The 18,933-nt window shown below is 40.3% G+C and overlaps 2 protein-coding genes across 8 annotated transcripts in view; one reads left to right on the forward strand and one right to left on the reverse strand.

Annotated features, from left to right (window-relative positions):
* Positions 1-3,554, reverse strand: part of ANKUB1 (ankyrin repeat and ubiquitin domain containing 1) — a 51,363-nt gene extending 47,809 nt beyond the window's left edge. For all 6 annotated transcript variants that reach the window (XM_070493646.1, XM_070493649.1, XM_070493647.1 and 3 more), the window contains exon 1: positions 1,719-3,554. The gene's annotated coding sequence lies outside the window, so the exon portion shown is untranslated. The remainder of the gene's footprint in view (positions 1-1,718) is intronic.
* Positions 1,145-18,933, forward strand: part of RNF13 (ring finger protein 13) — a 157,887-nt gene continuing 140,098 nt past the window's right edge. The window contains exon 1 of one of the 2 annotated variants that reach the window (XM_014838564.3): positions 1,145-1,457. The gene's annotated coding sequence lies outside the window, so the exon portion shown is untranslated. The remainder of the gene's footprint in view (positions 1,458-18,933) is intronic. The other variant, XM_044755249.2, reaches the window with a different exon arrangement.

Here is an 18,933-nt window from a genome sequence, read left to right on the forward strand (position 1 = left end):
ATTAAGTATTGAATGTCTTCATAGCTGATGAAAATTGCAGAATATATAGAACATACATTCATAGGATACACAACCAAAGGAAAGTACCTTTGGTGGGCTTTATGTTATTTTATTGTAATTGATCCTTAAACTTCCGTATTTAAAGTTTCTTTGAGTAAGTAATATTCACAAGGTTCAAAATTCAAAAGGCACAAAAAGATACACAATAGGAAGAGTCTTCCATTCCTGTGTCCCAGCTACTCAGGTCTCCTCTGAGCAATCAAGGTTACAAGTTACAGGCAATGATATTCCACAGGTGTTCTACGTGGTAGCCCCCTCTAGCCCCTCCTTTGTTTAAAAGATGAGCGGGAAGGATGTGAAGCCGGTAAAGGCCTTTTCAAGGCGCCTTATTTTGAGGCAAAAGCAGGACCAGAATATAGGTCTCCTGGCATTCTAATTCAGGACTCTGCAATCTTTGCACTAAGCCACATTGCCTCTTTAAAGTGGCTAGTTGGTAACTGGTTAATCCGCGTGGACGGTCCAATCTGGGTAATTTAAGTTTCAAAGTGGCTTGGTTTAAGATTGCAACACCCGGACGGGGAAGGTTTATCGGAATGGCGGTAGGGGACGACATTTTACGGTTCATCAAAAGGAGGCAAGGTTTTAAAGTGTTGGCCTAGCCCTTCATCACATGGTCTGCCTTTTGCTGAGCCCGGGACAGCCGTGTCAGGCCCAGAGCGCTGACGTCAGCTCGGCTCCGAGCCAGCTCGCAGGCTGGTCGCGCCCGGACCCCAAGGGGTGGCCTCGGTCCCGTCCATCCCGATCTCAGCCTGGACACCGTGCAGAGGGCATGAGGCCTCGTCCTCGCCTCTCTAGCGGGTCGGGGGAGCGTGGCGCAGGAGAGGCGCGGAGTCAGCCCGCCCAAGGGCAGCCCGCCAGCTGGGTCGGGCAGCTCCGGCCCCACAGCGAGAGCGGACCAGGCGGCCGGCCCCGCCGCTCGGTCCGTCCCGTCCCCTCCGGAGCGCACGGGCTCCGCTGCAGGCGCGCAAGCGCCCACAGCCAACCCCCTCGGCCAGCCCGCGCCCTCCCCGCCAGAGCGGGGCCTCCGGCCGCGCTCCAGAGGCCGCCCCGCCCCGCCTCGCCCCGCCGGCCCTGCCCGGGTACCCCGGTCACGCGGCCGAGAGCGCGACTCCGCGCCCCGGGCTCTTCGCGGCGCGGGGCCGGGGCACAGCCAGGGCGGCGTGAGAGTGGGAAGGGGCCGTGGCGGGCGGCTCTGTGGCCCAATGGCTCCCCTCGGCCTCCGCGCGCGGGCCAATGAGGCGCGCGGGGCGGGACTTCCGCCCGGCCGCAGTGTTGTCGTCCGCGCTCCGCTCGGGCTGTGGGGTCGGTGCGGAGCTTCAGTCATGAAGTCTGGGTAGGGACGCTCCCGCAGCTACGCGGCCGCCCAGCCTGTTTGTGCGGCGGGGCCAGGCTTCCAGGTAAGAGCCGCTCCGGCCTGGCCGCGCACGGGCCGGGCTGTCCCCGGGGGCCCGGCCCGCAGAACACACCCCCTCGCGCGCCGGGGCTCCGGGCGGCCCGCGGCTGGGGGCCCGGCCGCTCCTCCCCGGGCGGGGCGCCGAGCCAGGGAGGCTGTCTGCAAAAGGAAAGTAAAAGCCCTGCCCGCGGAGGGCCGCGTCCGCCGCGTCCCATCCCGCGAGCTGCTGTGTTGCTCGGTTGTTGGTTATCCGTTTTGTTCTCACCTTCCCCTCCTGAGATGTCCGGAAGGCTTCTCCGGGTCCAGCGCTTGTCGCAAAGTCACGGGCGAAATCGCTTGACTGCAAGTTGCTGGGATTCTTGAGTCTTTGAAAAAAAGAGGGCAGTCACCTCCGTTCCTTCTAACCCCTCCTCCCCCCCGGAGGCTCCGACGGGAAGGTGGGACGTGACTCCGCGAGGGCCGGATTCCGCGTCCATGCCCTCTTAGAAGTCAGCAGCCCTGCCTGGACGCTTTTAGGGTTGACCCGCCCTGATGAAGAAACTCTGTCCCAGACAGGGAGTGGGCAGACCCCGGGGCCACGCGGGCCCCGAGGCTCTCATGCAACTTTGGTGGCAACCACTGAGTGTTCTCTGCCAGCTTTCGGTAATTTCCTCTATTTTGTCCTAATCTGGCAAAAGCAAATTTCCAGAACTGTCGCTTCATCCTCTTTTTTCAGCACCGTGGGCAGCTGCTCAGGTCCCCTGTTGTTGCCCCCAAAGCTGCCTGCCTGTTAACTGTGGTGGGTGGTGCAGCGGGAACAGTGAAAACGAATGCGTTCCTGTCCACAATGATCTGTTGTTCTCCAAGGAGAACGTCTGCAGTTTTTGATACAATACAACTAAGTAAGATGGGTGTGCCTCCGAAGAGTTCTGGTAGGGGAACAGATCAAGATTTCAGGGAGGGCTGTCAGCGGTTTAATCTATTTAAGGACAATTTCTAATGGGTCCAGGAGATGAGCTCCACTTCTGAGTAACGAAACTGGACTGTGGTCGCAGTTGAAAGGAACTAGAGGCAGGAGGTAGGCAGTGTTAATGCAGTGCTGTAGTGGAGGGCCCGTGGCCACTTAGTAATGGTTTTTGCAGTCAGTTTAGTGCATTGACATTAGCGTTAGAAAGAAAGGAACAAAGAAAAAAAATACGCGAGGACATCCTATGGAGTAAGAGTAAATATTTCATGAAGCTTTTGTTTCAGTTTTTTTTTTTTTTTTAATGTGTGTGTGTGAAGAGGAAGATGTAAATGCGTACTGTATTATTGTAGCTTATGGCAAAACACTGGATGCCGAATTTGGGAGTCCGGCTGGGTTCAGCCCTCTGCTCTGCCACTTACTAATTCTGTGACATCTGTAAATAAGGGGAGAATTGTGAGACTTAATTAAATTAGTTAAGCCTCAAAGGTTTTTTGTTTGTTTTTTTTTTTGAAAAGGTTGGAGAGAAGCCCAGTTATTTCTCTCTGTGTTAGGAATGACAATTGTTTTATTAATATATTTTTTACCTCTTCTTTCACTTGAAGCCAGCCAGCTTGATGTCTCCATGTGTAATAGTAAAACGTGGACAGAATTTTGGTTTGCAAGGTTTAGTACTGGAGGATTTGGAGGAAGTTCTCATCTATCCTTGTCTAAAGCTCATTTCTCTTAAGCATTTTGGAGGGTCCTAAACTGTTACTAGCATTCAACTCCCTTCCTTTAATGTTTTTCTGCATCCCGAGTAACATGGATTTATCAGAAGTTTTTCAGGCACTATTTTTAGCAAAGTAAGAGCAAGACTAAGGTATGATATGTTTATGTCATCGAGTTAAGTTGGATAGGAAGACATTTTACATTTTGTCCGTCTTACCATGAAGCTGTAGGAAATGAAATGGCTTGATAAAATATCATGGTATGCTGACTTCATGTTGTTATGACCTAAAAACGGTGGATGTTTAAATAAAAAGTACGATTTTGGACATTTTAAAATCTGGGAATTAATAATGTTTAGCAGAAGACAAAATGAGTTTGAATCAAAATAGTGTTTTGCACCATTTGACATATTACTACCATATGGCGTTGCACATGGTGGTTTCACATGACATGAAAAAGGGAAGAAAGTTAGTGAGCATTTTAGTTTTCTCAAAAGAGGAAACAGGATTAATAGACAAGTGAATTTCTGTTAATAAAGGATGGTGGTTAGTCATTGTTTAAAAATTCGTGTATTTATTGAGCACATATCAAAAATATAGTACTAAACTTTCACAAAGCTTTTGCTTTGTGCAGAAGTTGATCTGGAAACAATGAGAATATATAATTGGTATTGTCAAGAGTTTACCTATCATAGCATATATATAACAACAGTAATAATAGCTAGCATTGATTGTTTACGGTGAGCCCAGTCCAATTCTAAGCATTTTATATTATCTCATGTAATTCTTGCTGTTACCCGTGCGGTAGGTAGTACAATGCGTGGGGAGACAAAGGCATCACAAGTACGCAGTTTTCTGAGTTCACACAGGTTGTTAGTGGAGTCACTGGAATTTGAAGCTAGGCATCCTGGCTGTAAAGGCTGTCCGTCTTGTCGTCACGTTTTGTTAAAAAATACAGAATGCTATTGGGTTATTTTGGATTCTTTACTTGCTGGTTCGGGTGACCTTGGGTAAGCTCTTTTAGCCTTCAGTGTCCTCAACTCCTCCCTCAAAAGTCTAGTATTAAACCATTATGTTTTTGTGGAGATTAGGATAATTTGTAAAGCACTAGATAGAATGTGTGTTCAATAAATGATATGTCTCAGCCTTTTTCCTTTCATTGAGGATGTGGCCATTTGAAAGATTGTTAGCAGTTGGAGGAGGATGGGAGAAGAAAGATAGTTCCACATAAGGATGCTGTCCAGGTGAAGGTACGGAGTTAGGAAAGCAGAGAATATTTGCCAAGGTTGTATGTTTAAGAACAGGCTGGTAAGGATAGATGGATACAGATTATGGAGATCCTTAAATACCAGTCTGAGGGTTTTGTACATGATTCTTAGTTGAAAAGAACCCCTTTTTATGGATATTAATCTGGAGCAGAAGTCCAGTGAAGGAGTGGAAGCTTGAAGCTATGAAGGAATTCCATGAAGTTTAATTAGAGTAGTTGGGGCAAGAAGTGATGATGGTGGGGTTGTAGTGAAACGTACAGATTTGAGAAATGTTGGCATTGACATTGGGAACTGACTTGAGTATGGGCCTAAGGCACACTTTTGGGAGGATAGTGATGCTGTGAACAAAAATAAGGATATTATGATGAAGAATACGTTTTGATGGAAGGGGATTTAGGAGGAGAACTTATGATAGGGATTTTCGTTTTGAAGCTAAGGCATTGCTCAGACTTTAATGGAAACTGGGAGCTCTGTGTATTCCACTAAAAGAGAAGAGAACAGTTGCTCACGTTGTGAGGAAATGGTCTAAAGCAGTCACCCCCGCTGTGGGTTAAAGTTTCACAGAGTGGTGTGACTCCTGCAGGTCCTCGGAAGTGCAAATTTCTCACTTGATGGAGATGTACCCACTTTTTCCCCCCCCCCCCGTAACATATTTTGTGTCTTGAAAGGATAGAGGGAAGGTAGTGGGGAGGGAAAATTTTTGGAAACCGAGCAAGGCTCCTATTTGATATTTCAAAAGAGAGCCAGTAGATTGGAGCCTCACGAAGAACTTGGAAAGATGCTGTGGTTTTTACGTAGTGCCAGGCATTTAAACACACATGTTGAATATTGAATTGTAACATCTCCAGATTTCTTATTTTTGTCATCTTCTCTTTGTTACCTTGAATTGATTAATAGCAAATCCTTTAAAACCGAGAGCCTGTGTGCTTGTTATGGGGGCGGTAAGGAAGAGGGGACCAAGAGAGATTGTATTCCACCTACGGCCAAGATTGTGGGAGAAGAACCTCAAAGGGTAAGAGGCCCATGGTGTGGTGGGAAGAATAGAGATTCTGAGAATGAATGAATCCCTGTGCCACCCGTTCTCTGGCTTCAGTTACCTATTATGTAAAATGATGATGATAATACCAATTCTGACCTGTTGAAAGAAAGAAAGAAAGGAGACCCTTTATATTTGAAAAAGGGCCGGGGTCTAAGCTGGAGAAGGGCCTGTAGGTTTCCTTTCTTGGCAGATTTTCTAGAGTTTGGTGCAGTTGGGTTGGGCATGATGTTAAACAGTATAATTATCCAACTCTGAACTATTTTTAGTTCCCTGTAATGCAAGGCCCAAGTAACTGGCCAAAGAGATATAAAAATGGACATTAGGCATAAGCATTAGGACAAGGAAAGGTTTACATATTCTGTCACATCATTGTTGGAAACATTCCTTGGATCTTACTACTTATGGGTGTTTCTCTAGTATTCGTTCACTCAACAAGTATTCATGAAGTACCTTTTGTGTCAGGTGCCGTTCTAGGCTCTCACAGTACGTCAGTGAACAAAAGAGACAAAAGTCCTTGCCCTCATGGAGAAATAAGGAGAAATAAGATGTGCGTTAATAATGGAAAGTAATTGGATGTTCTTGTACTGCATATTCATAAAATCACAATTTTAAACAGATAATATGAGATTACTCTACCAAGTTGTGACTAATCTTGTAGAGCACTTTGAAGGAACAGACTATGTCATTCTTACTCATGTGTGTCTCCCCATTTCCTCTTCTTCCCAATGGAATGACTTAGATATATTTAATACTCAACCAAGGTAGGTACTCATTAAATGTTTATGATGGAGAGAGGGAGGTTGTGTTCAGATCTTAAAGGTAAAGGAATCAGGTAGATGTAGCAAGTATTAAGGACCCATGTACTCACTAGATTGAAGGTAGGAAAAAAGGAGGGTGCTGTGAATTGCGTTGCCTGGCTTGCCTATGAGGTTGAAATGGAAATAAGGTAATATTGTAGCTGAAAGCATCAACATTAAGGGAATCTGGGTGTTACCCAACTTGCCCACTTATTAGTTGGTGACTTTGCATAAATAACTTCTCAGTTCATTTCCTCATTTGTAAAATGAGGTAGTTGGAATTTTCCATTTTTAAGAAATCTGCTTTTAAGAATTCTTACAGCATGTCTATTGCTGTACTGTTTCACTTTCCTAATGTAGATAAGCTAGAGCTGATCATGAGCTTCCATTGGATAATAATCAGACTAAATTTATACTCTTAGTTAACAAACTAGGTGTTTAAAAATGTCTGCAAAATTAATGTCTATTTGATGTTTTTTAGTAATAAGACTGCACTGTAATTAAAAAAAAGCAAAATATAGCTTAATATATAGTTTCCCCTTTTGCCATTATGTAGGAAAAATAAGCCATAGTATTTTAGACCCTAAGAATGGAATTTAATAGTTATTCATACTTTAATTTTACAACAGCCTTCGATTATTGTGCTAGGTGCTAAGTATACCAAATCAGAAAAGTTTTAGCTCCTGATTTCAAGGAGCTTAAAGAATAATGGCAGTGATGCACAATTTCCGTTAGTTCTGTTTCACTGTGGTGGTGCAGAGGAGGTGCGAATGAGAGGCTGGGAGGAGAGTGACTAGGAGGCGTGGAAGGGGCAAAGCTGGAAGACACAGGCAGAGCCAGTGTGTGAAGAACTTTCTGGCCTGAGTCACGACTTAGTTTTGAACTTTAGTCTGAAGGTTATTTAATCTGTTAAGGAATTTTATGGATGGGGTAACATGGTCAGGCATTTTTATTCTATTTTATTTATTGTATCTACCTACCATCCTCTATCTTAAGAGAATGATCCATGAGGAAGATGTTTAGGTTGTTTCTCCTTATTTCAATGATGTAGCCCTGCTTGAGGAAATCAGTTGTTAACTCAAATAAATTCTGAGGAACAGTGTTAATTTGGTGGTTTTAGAGTATCAGTAACCACGAAATATTTGGACATTAAAACATTTAAATGTTCACAGCCATATTAATGTAAATTGAAAAAACACAAATTTTGGGATATTCTGCTCATGGAAATAAGAAAGCTTCTGATCAGCACAAGAATTTGATTTAAAATCATTTCTAAAGGGCTAGAAATTTTAAGTTTAATTGATTGAATGTGACTCTAGTTCAGGCTCAGTTTCCAATGCTCAAGATATCCAGTTAAACTTTATAGAGGGAATGAATTTCCAGAGGGGAAATAATCCCACTGGAATCCCACCCACCTGGTGGTGGGTGAACCTTTCTAAATCAAGTCATGAGAGAGAGTAGGAGTTGAACTTCTTTGCTCAGCTGTAAAACACCTCATCAAATGTTGAAGAGTACTTTATTTGCCTAATTACTGTGCTTGTAATTTACATGTTTCACCTTCAAAAAGGAAGAACTGTGCTTGTGATTTACACGTTTGTGCAACATGTGTTATAAACATTAATTGCTTAAAATTTTTTTTTGGGGTAAAATGCATATAACATAAAATTAACCATTTTAAAGTGAATAATTGAGTGACATTTAGAACATTCACAATGTTGTGCAATCATGGCTGCTATCTAGTTCAGAACAGTTTTATCACTCCAAAATAAAACCTCATACCCCTTAAGCAGTTGCTCCCTGTTCCCTACTGCCCCCAGCCCCTGGCAATCCCCAGTCTGCGTTCTGTTTCAGTGGATTTGCTGGGTATCCCATATTTATTCTGGAAATCTCATATAAATGGAAGCATACAATACATCACCTTTTGTGTCTGGCTTCTTTCATTTAGCGTGCTGTTTTCGGGGTTTTGCCGTATTGTTGCAAGCCACATTCTTGTATGTTTCAGTACTTCTTTCCTTTTTACAGTTAAATAATTTTTATTGTATGTATACACCACACTTTATCCATTCATCCATTGATGGACTTTTGAGTTCTTTCCACCCTTGGCTATTGTGAATATTGCTGCTGTGGGCACTCACGTACAAGGATTTGTTTGAGTACCTGTTTTTCGTTTCTTTTGGATGTGTACCATGAGTGGAATTGCTGGATCATATGGTAATCCTATGTTTAGCTTTTTGAGGACTTGCCAAACTGTTTTCCACAGTGGCTGAACCATTTTATGTTCCCACCCTCAATATATGAGGGTTCCAGTTTCTCTACATTGTCACTGGCACGTGTTCTTTTCCACTAAAAAAAATTCATATTATTGCCATACTCAGGGGTACCACGTGGTATCTCACTGTGGTTTCATTTGCATTTTCCTTGACTTGTAACATCGAGCATCTTTTCATGTGCTTGAGTGTTGGCCATTTGTATATCTTCTTTGGAGAAATGTCTATTCAAGTTCTTTGCCCATTTAATTGGGTTGTTTATCTTTTTATAATTGAGTTGTAAGAGTTTTTATATATTCTGGATAATAGACCCTTATTAGATATATGATTTATAAATATTTTCTCCCATTCTGTGGGTTATCTTTTCACTTTCTTGATAATGTCCTTTGATACATAAAAGTTTTTAATTTTAATGAAGCCCTATTTATTTATTTATTTTTGTTGCTCATGCTTTTGGTGTCATATCTAAGAATCCATTCTTGAATCCAAGGTTATGAAGATTTATCTCCATGTTTTCTTCTAAGTTTTATCATTTTAGCTCTTACGCTTAGGTCATTGAACCCTTTTGAGTTAATTTTTATGGATAGTGTGAGTTAGGGGTGCAGCTTTATTGTTTTGCCTGTGAACCAGTACCACTTGTTGAAGAGATTATTATTTCCCCATTAAATGGCCTTGGCACCTTTGTCAAAAATCAGTTGGCCAGGGGGCCGGCCTGGTGGCGCAGTGGATAAGTGTGCATATTGTGCTTCGGCAGGCTGGGGTTCACTGGTTTGGATCCCCGGTGTGGACATGGCACCACTTGGCAAGCCATGCTGTGGTAGGCATCCCACATATAAAGTAGAGGAAGATGGGCACGGATGTTAGCTCAGGACCAGTCTTCCTCAGCGAAAAGAGGAGGATTGGCAGTAGTTAGCTCAGGGCTAATCTTCCTCAAAAAAAAAAAAAAAGCAATTGGCCCTAGATGTATATATTTATTTCTGGATTTGCAATTCTTTTACTTTGGTCTGTATGTCTGTCCTTATGCCTGTAACACACTGTTTTGATTACTGTAGCTTTACAATAAGATTTTGAAATTGAGAAATGTGAGTCCTCCAGCTTTGTTCTTTTTCTAAATTGTTTTGACTGTTCGTGGCCACTTGCACTTCCATGTGAATTTGTTTGTTGTTAGTGCTGTGGAGTCAATTCTGACTCCTAGTAACCCTGTGTACAGCAGAGTGGAGCCCTGCCTGGTGTTTTTGCGCCATCCTATCAGCCAATGCTCTGCTGCTATTCATGGGGTTTTCATGGCCCGTTTTTCAGAAGTGGGTGGTCAGGTCCTTCCTCCTAGTCTGTCGTAGTCTGGAAGCTCCACTAAAACCTCTCCGCTATGGATGACCCTACTGTTATTTGAAATCCTGGTGGCGTAGATTCCAGCATCATAGCAAAACACAGCTGCCACAGTATGACAACCGACCAACGAGTGATGTGGTTCCCTGACTGGGAAGTGAACCTGGGCTGCGGCAGTGAGAGCATCAAATCTTAACCACTAGACCACCAGGGCTGGCTCCATATGAATTCTCGGATTGATCTTTCCATTTCTGCATAAAAGGCTATTAGAATTTTGATAGGGAATATTGTCTTCTAATACTTGGGATATCTTTCCATTTATTTAGGTCTTTGATTTTGCTCAGCAGTGTTTTATAGTTTTCAGTGTACAAGTCTTTCACTTCCTTGATTAAATTTATTCCTGGATATATTATTCTTTTGGATACTTTTATAAATGGAATTGTTTTCTTAATTTCATTTTTGGATTGTTCATTGCTAGTGTGTAGAAACACTGATTTTTGTGCGTAACATTAATTGCTTTTAACAGTCATTTATTTTCTTTTTTACCTGTAAGCTGGATCATACAGCTAAATAAGAAAGTGGAAAGTGGAACACTAAAGAATTTTGATCTCTGTAATGTATGATTATCCTGAAGATGAATAACATGGGTGTCTTACCGTAGTGTTGAATGATTATTTAATTATACTTATATTGTTGAATTCCTGGTATCATGTTACATATACTTGGCCATTGTAATAGAAGATAGAATGTTTCTTTTTAGCTTGAAGAAAGGTGGGAATATATAATTCATTTTAAAAGTTAATTTTTTTTGCAATTTAATTCTAATGTAACAGAGAAGGATTTAGGGATAAACCGTATTTATTGCGGAATCCCATTAGAGATCCATAAATAATAGAAATAAGATGGGAATGGAAGCTAACTTGAATGTATAAATTATTACTGTACATTAGTTTACCTTTTTTGGTTTTCTTTGAAGTTTTCAAATATTTAGGCTTAAAAGTTCATTATGACTAGACATAGGAACAATTTCAACCTCACAGGCAACTAAAAAAGTGCAGATTTTTACAATACAGTAGGCCTTCTCTATCCACGAATTCTGCATCCTTGAATTCAGCCGACTACAGATCAAAAAGCCTTTGATGGTTGGATTTTTACTCAACATGTACAGTCTTTTCTCCTTGTCATTATTCCCTAAACAATACAGTGTAACAACTGTTTGCACTGTAAACACCTATAAAATAATACCTATAAGTAATCAAAAGATCGTTTAAAATATATGGGAGGATGTGCGTGGGTTATATGCGGTTGCTATGCCATTTTATATGAGACTTCAGCGTCTGCTGATTTTGGTATCTGCGGGCAGAGGGGTGGTCCTGGAACCAACTCCACAGATACTGAGGGACAGCTGTAACTGGATGGTCTAGAAAGTCTGGGCTTTCATGACACAGATCTGTATTTGAATCCTAGCTAATGAGATAATTAAGTACTTAGCCAGAAATGTAGTAAGCATTCAATAAACGTTAGTTATTATTATCATTTATAACTTTACCTAACACCAACAAAGATAAGAAGAGGATAATCTTCTTATCTGAAGTGCAATGAAATGCACATTTATTTGGAGATATTAATAGGAACATTTTTTCTGGAAAGCAGTTTGGTAATATGTATAAAGTCCTAAAATGTCTCTTTGGCGTAGTGATTCCACATCTGGGAATCTATCCTAAGAAAATAATCAGAAATGTGGAAAGAGATTTACATTCATCATAGATTTATTTCTAATTGCAATAATTGGATTCAACTTAATATTGAACGGTAGGGGAACAGTTAGTCATGATTTAGCTATGTAATGTAATATTCAGCAGCTTTGGACATCATGTTTATGAAGGGTTTTAGTAACAAGGGGAAATGTTTACAACTTTAATTAAAAAAGCATAAAAATTATGATACAATATGATACAAATGATGTTTAATACGCCTGGAAAAAAGACTGTTCCTCGTGGTTGGATCAGAGAAGCAGAACCATTGTGAATGATGTGAATGACATAGAATCAGGGGTTAGACTTTAAGAAATTCTGGCAGCTGGTATGACTGTCTGTTGGGTGTGCTGGGCTGTTATGGGTCAGCTGGGGGCAGTGGAGAAGGAAAGCTGAAAGTGAGGTTGGGAGCGCAAGGATATATCAGAACCTGAGAATGAAATACATGTAGCATGCAAACACGGATTTTATCTGTGAATGTTACCATTATGGGTAATCAATACAGGTCTGTGTCGTGAAATCCCAGCCTTTCTGTACCGTCCAATTACAGTTATCCTTCAGAATCCGTGGAGAATTTGTTCCATGACCCCCGCTCTTCCTACAGATACCAGTGAGAGTTATTTTTAGCATTAGAAAAAAAATCATAAACATCTTATTAGATAGCAATGTAATGAATAATATATGAAGATTAGAGAGTAATTACAATGGCGTTAACTCAGTAAATGATGGAACCAGGATTAGAACTTTGATCCCTGTGTTACAGCTCTCATTATAGTCTTTGCAATTATACTTTAAAAGCTAAATTCAGTTTGTCAGGTTCTGAGAGAAACCACGGTGATTTTTATAGCTGACAGATTTTAATCATCTGCACTACTGTTTAGACAAGCCTCAAATAATTTATTTTGAACTTGGAAGACATTATATGATTAAAATAAAATACTATTTTTTAGATTTTGAAATAATCACAAGGTTCCAGAAAAGTTATAAGAACATTACAGAGACCTTTTTTCCCTCTTAATCATTTAAGAGCAAGTTGTTGACCTCATGCTCTATTCCCACCAAATACTTTTGTGTAAGATTTCTATAAACAAGGATATTCTCCTTGGAGAAATGGCTGATTTAAGGGCTGGGGCAGGAAAAGTACAATGTGGGATTAGGAAATCTTGTGCCCGAAAACAAAGTGCTCAAGAATGATGGGTCATGTCAAAAATACACAGAAGCCAGTTTAAATGAGTGTCCACTGGCCAAATGGGGACCATTGGGCATCAAAATAATCATTACTATAACAGATTATAACCCATTGAATAAAACAGTAGTCGATGATTCCATGCTGGTATAAAATGAATAAATAGAAAATATGGTGAGAAGTAGATAATGACTGTGCTAGACGGAATAATGACCCTCAAAGACGTCCACATCCTAATATCTGGAACCTGTGAATATGTTACCTTATATGGCAAAAGGGACTTTGCAGATGTGTTTAAGTTAAGGACTTTGGGGTGGAAAGATTATCCTGGATTGTCCAGGTAGGCCCAGTGTAGTCACAAGCGTCCTTAAAAGTAGAGGGAGGCAGAAGAGGAGTTTGGAATAATGTGATGTGAGAAGGAATCAATCTGCAGTGCTGGCTTTGAAGATGGAGAAAGGGGCCACAAGCCAAGGACTGTGGGCAGCCTCTAGAGGCTGATAAGCATAACAATCAATTATTGTGTAACTTAAAACATTTTTATTTTAAAACAAACATGGATAATAACCTAGACTAGAATAAGAAATTTGTGTGATTTTAAAAATAAGTGATACTTCAAAGAGACTGTGGGTACTCTTTCAGATTCTGTACCTTGATAACACACTAATGGCCATATATTCACTTTCCTCTTTCCTCTATTGTTTTTTTTTTTTTGAGGAAGATTAGCCCTGAGCTAACTACTGCCAATCCTCCTCTTTTTGCTGAGGAAGACTGGCCCTGAGCTAACATCTGTGCCCATCTTCCTCTACTTTATACGTGGGATGCCTGCCACAGCATGGCTTTTGCCAAGCGGTGCCATGTCTGCACCCAGGATCCGAACCAGCGAACCCCAGGCTGCTGAGAAGCGGAACGTGCGCGCTTAACTGCTGGGCCACTGGGCCGGCCTCCTCTATTGTTAAGTGAGAGAAGCACTGCCTTATTTAAATGCTGTTAAGAACAGAAAGATAACTGTGTCAGTTAACAGTTTATTTTCTTTCTGCTCCAAACTCACCCTTCAATACCTGCTCTCCAACAATTGACTGGACTCTGAGCATTTCTCCTTTACAAAGAGTATGAAGTTAAGCTTTATATTTAATTTTTTTCTTATTTTATTGAGAAATAATTGACATACATCACTGTATAAGTTTAAGGTGTACAGCATGATGGTTTGATTTACATATATTATAAAATGATTACCATGATAAGTTCAGCTAACATCCATCTTTTCATATAGAAACAATAAAAAAAAGATGGAAGGAAAGATTTTCTTCCTATGATGAGAACTCTTAGTATGTACTCTTTTAGAAACTTTCCTGTATATCTTACAGTAGTGTTAGCTGTGGTCATAGTCACCATGTTATACATTACATCCCTAGTACTTATTTATTTTGTAACGGGAAGTTTGTACCTTTTGACCACCTTGCTCCTGTTCCCCCTCCCCCCACCCTCCACCTCTGGTAACAAGAGTGTGATCTCTTTTTCTATGATTTTGGTTTTTTAAAAAATTCCACATATAGGTGAGATCATCTGGTACTTGTCTTTCTCTGTCTGATTTATTTCACTTAGCATAATGCCTTCAGAGTCCATCCATGTTGTCACAAATGGTAGGATTTCCTTGTCTTTTATGGCTGAATAATATTTCATTGTATATATCTATACCACAACTTCTTCGTCCATTCGTCCATCAGTGGACACTTAGGATGTTTCCATGTCTTGGCTATTGTAAATAATGCTGCTATGAACGTGGAAGTGCAAATATCTATTTGAGTTATTGTTTTCATTACCTTTGTATATATTCCCCAAAGTGGAATTGCTGGATCATAGGGTAGTTCTATTTTTAACTTTCTGATGATCCTCCATACTGTTTTCCATAATGGCTGTACCAATTTACAATCCCACCAACAGTGCACACGGGTTCCCTTCTCTCCACATCCAAGCCAGCATTTGTTATCTCTTGTCTTTTGATGATGGCCATTCTAACAGGTGTGAGGTGATACCTCATTGTGGTCTTAATTGCATTTCCCTAATGACTAGTGATGTTTAGCATCTTTTCATGTAGCTGTTGGTCTTTGATATACCATCTTTGGAGAACTGTCTATTCAGGTCCTTTGCCCATTTTTAAATTGGATTATTTGTTTTTTTGCTGTTGAGTTGTATGAGTTCTTTATATGTTTTGGATATTAATGCTTATCAGGTATATGGTTTGCAAATATTTTTTCATATTCTGTAGGTTGTCTTTTCACTATTGCTGTGTAGGCTTTTTAGTTTGATCTGGTCCCACTTGTTTATTTTTGATTTTGTTGCTTAAGCTTAAGGTGTCATTTCCAAAAAATCATTGCCAAGAGCCATGTCAGGCAGCTTTGTTCCTGTATTTTCTTCTAGGAGTTTCATGATTTCAGGTCTTAAATTTAAGTCTTTAATCCGTTTTGAGTTAATTTTTGTGAGTGTGAGATATGGGTCCAGTTTCATTCTTTTACATATGAATATCCAATTATCCCAGCATCATTTATTGAAGAGACTGTCTTTTCTCCATTGAGCATACATGGCTCCTTTGTTAAATATTAGTGGACCATAGAAGCTTGGGTTTATTTCTGAGCTCTTGATTCTGTTCCATTGGTCTGTCTGTTTTTATGCCAGTACCATACTATTTTGATTACTGTAGCTTTATAGTATAGCTTGAAATCAGGGAGTCTGATGCTGCCTGCTTTGTTCATCTTCCTCAGGATTTCTTTGGTTATTTGGGGTCTTTTGTGGTTCCATATAAATTTTAGGAGTTTTTTTTTTTTTTTTTTTGAGGAAGATTAGCCCTGAGCTAACATCTGCTGCCACTCCTCCTCTTTTTGCTGAGGAAGACTGGCCTTGAGCTAACATCTGTGCCCATCTTCCTCTACTTTATATGTGGGATGCCTACCACAGCATGGCCTGTCACGCAGTGCCGTTTCCGCACCTGGGATCTGAACTGGCAAACCCTGGGCCGCCGAAGCAGAACATGCGCACTTAACCGCTGTGCCACCGGGTGGGCCCCAGGAGTGTTTTTTCTACTTCTGTAAAAAATGCCGTTGTAATCTTGAAAGGGGTTGCCTTGAATCTATAGATGACTTTTGATAGTGTTGACAGCTTAACAATGTTAATTCTTTCAATCCATGAACATGTGATACCTTTCCATTTATTTGTCTTCTTACATATCTTTTTTCATCAATGTCTTGTAGTTTTCAGTGTAGAGATCTTTCACCTCCTTAATTAAATTTATTCTTAAAAATTTTATTGTTTTCGATGCTGTTGTAACTGGGATTGATTTCTTTATTTCTTCTTAAAGAATTTTGTTCCTAGTGTGTAGAAACACTACTGATATTTTTTTAAAGATTGACACCTGAGCTAACAACTGTTGCCAATCTTTTTTTTTCTTATTCTCCCCAAAGCCCCCCAGTACATAGTTGCATATTGTAGTTGTGGTCCTTCTAGTTGTGGCATGTGGGATGCTGCCTTAGCATGGCCTGACGAGCAGTGCCATGTCTGTGCCCAGGATCTGAACCTGAGAAACCCTGGGCCACCGAAGCCGAGCACATGAACTTAACCACTTGGCCAGCCCCCTGATTTTTGTATGTTAATTTTGTATCCTGCAACTTTACTAAGTTTATTGATTAAATTTAAGTTTTTTGGTTGAGTCTTTAGGATTTTCTATATATAAAGACATATCATCTGCAAATGGAGACAATTTTACTTCTTCCTTTTCAATTCTGATACCTTTTATTTCTTTTTCTTGCCTGATTACTTTAGCTAGGACCTCCAGTACTATGTTGAATAGAAGTGGTGAGAGTGGGCATCCTTGTCTTCTTCCTGATCTGAAAGGAAAAGCTTTCAACCTTTCACCATGGAGTATGATGTTAGCTGTGGGTTTGTCATATATGACCTTTATTATGTGTTCCTTCTATGCCTAATTTGTTAAGGGTGTTTTTAATCATGAATGGATGCTGAATTATGTCAAATGCTTTTCCTGTGTCTATTGAGATGATCGTATGATTCTTATTTCATTCTATTAATGTGATGTACCACACTGATTGATTTGTGTAGGTTGAACCATCCCTGCATCCCAGGGATAAATCCCACTTGCTCATGGTGAATGATCCTTTTAATTTGCTGCTGAATTCAGTTTGCTAGTATTTTATTAAGAATTTTTGCATCTATATTCATCAGGGATATTGGCCTGTAGTTTTCTTTTCCGATAGTGTCCTTTTCTTATTTTGGTATTAGCCTAATGCTGGCCTTGTAAAATGAGTTGGGGAATGTTCCCTCCTTTTGATTTTTTGGAAGAGTTTGAGAAGGATTTGTGTTACTTCTTCTTTAAATGTTTGGTAAAATTCACTAGTAAACCATCTGGTCCTGGATGTTTCTTTGTTGGAAGACTTTTGATTACTGATTTAATCTCCTTACTAGTAATTGGTTTATTCCGATTTTCTATTACTTTTTGATTCAGTCTTGGCAAGTTGTATGTAAAACTTCTAAGAATTTTTCCATTTCTTCTAAGTTGTCCAGTTTGTTGGCATGTAGCTGTTTGTGGTAGCCTCTTATGATCCTTTGAATTTCTGTGGTATCAGTTGTAGTGTCTCTTTTTTCATTAATTTGTTGATTTGAGTTGTTTCTTTTTTTTGCTTGGTTAGTCTAGCTAAGGGTTTGTCAATTTTGTTTATCTTTTTGAAGAACCAACTCTTGTTTGGATAAACTTTTCTATTGTTTCTATGTTCTCTATTTCAGTTATTTCTGCTCTAATCTTTATTATTTTCTTTCTTCTGCTAACTTTGAGCTCAGTTTGTTCTTTTTCTAGTTCCTTAAAGCATAGAGATAAGTTGTTTATTTGGGATCTTTCTTCTTAATGTAGGTATTTATTGCTATGAACTTCCCTCTTAGAACTTATTTTGCTGCATTCCATATGTTCTGGTATATTCTGTTTCCATTTTTGTGTGTATGTGTGAGAAAGATTGGCCCTGAGCTAACATCTGTGCCAGTCTTCCTCTATTTTATGTGGGATGCTGCCACAGCATAGCTTGCTGAGCAATGCTTGGTCTGCTCCCAGGATCTGAACCTACGGACCCTGGGCCACTGCAGTGGAGTCTGTGAACTTAACCACTATGCCACTGGCTGGCCCCTGGGTTTCCATTTTTGTTGGAAGAAACTTTTTTATTTCCCCTTTCATCTTCTTTGAGCCTGTAGTTTAATTTTTATGTGTTTATGAATTTTCCAATTTTCCTCTTGTGATTTCTAGTTTCATGCCATTGTGGTCAGAGAAAATACTTGGTGTGATTTCAGTCTTCTTGAATTTGCTAAAACCTGTTTTGCCACCTAACATATGGTTTATTGTAGAAAATGTTCCATGTGCGCTTGAGAAGATTATGAATTCTGCTGTTGGATAGAGTGTTTTGTATATGTCTGTTAGATCCGTTTGGTCTATAGTGTCATTCAAATGTGCTGGGATTCTCTGTATGGATGCTCTATCTACTGTTGAGAGTGGGGTATTATTAAAGTTCCCAACTACTATTGTATTACTGTGTATTTCTCCTGTTAGCTCTGTTAGTTTTTGCTTTATATATTTAGGTGCATTGATGTTGAGTGTACGAATATTTACAATTGTTATATCTTCTTGGTGTGTTGATCTAGTTATCATTGTATGATGACCTCTTTGTCTCTCTTTACCATTTTTAGTTTGAAGTCTACTTTGTCTGGTATAACTACTGCTTTTTTTTTTTTTTTTTACCATTTGCTTGAAATGTCTTTTCCCATCCCTTTACTCTCAGTCTATGTGTATCTTTAAGGCTGAAGTGAGTCTCTTTTTTTTTTTTTAAAGATTGACACCTGGGCTAACAACTGTTGCCAGTCTTTTTTTTTTTTTTTTCTGCTTTATTTCCCCAAACCCCGCCTGTACATAGTTGTATATCTTAGTTGCAGGTCCTTCTAGTTGTGGGATGTGGGACGCTGCCTCAACGTGGCCTGACAAGCGGTGTCATGTCCGCGCCCAGGATCCGAACCCTGGGCCGCTGCAGTGGAGTGCATGAACTTAACCACTCGGCCACGGAGCTGGCCCCTGAAGTGAGTCTCTTGTAGGCAGCATGTTGTCAGATCTTGTTTTTTATCCCGTCAGCCATTCTATTGTCTTTTGATT

The sequence above is a fragment of the Equus asinus genome, chromosome 21 (genome assembly GCF_041296235.1).
Source record: "Equus asinus isolate D_3611 breed Donkey chromosome 21, EquAss-T2T_v2, whole genome shotgun sequence".
Lineage (NCBI taxonomy): Eukaryota > Metazoa > Chordata > Mammalia > Perissodactyla > Equidae > Equus > Equus asinus.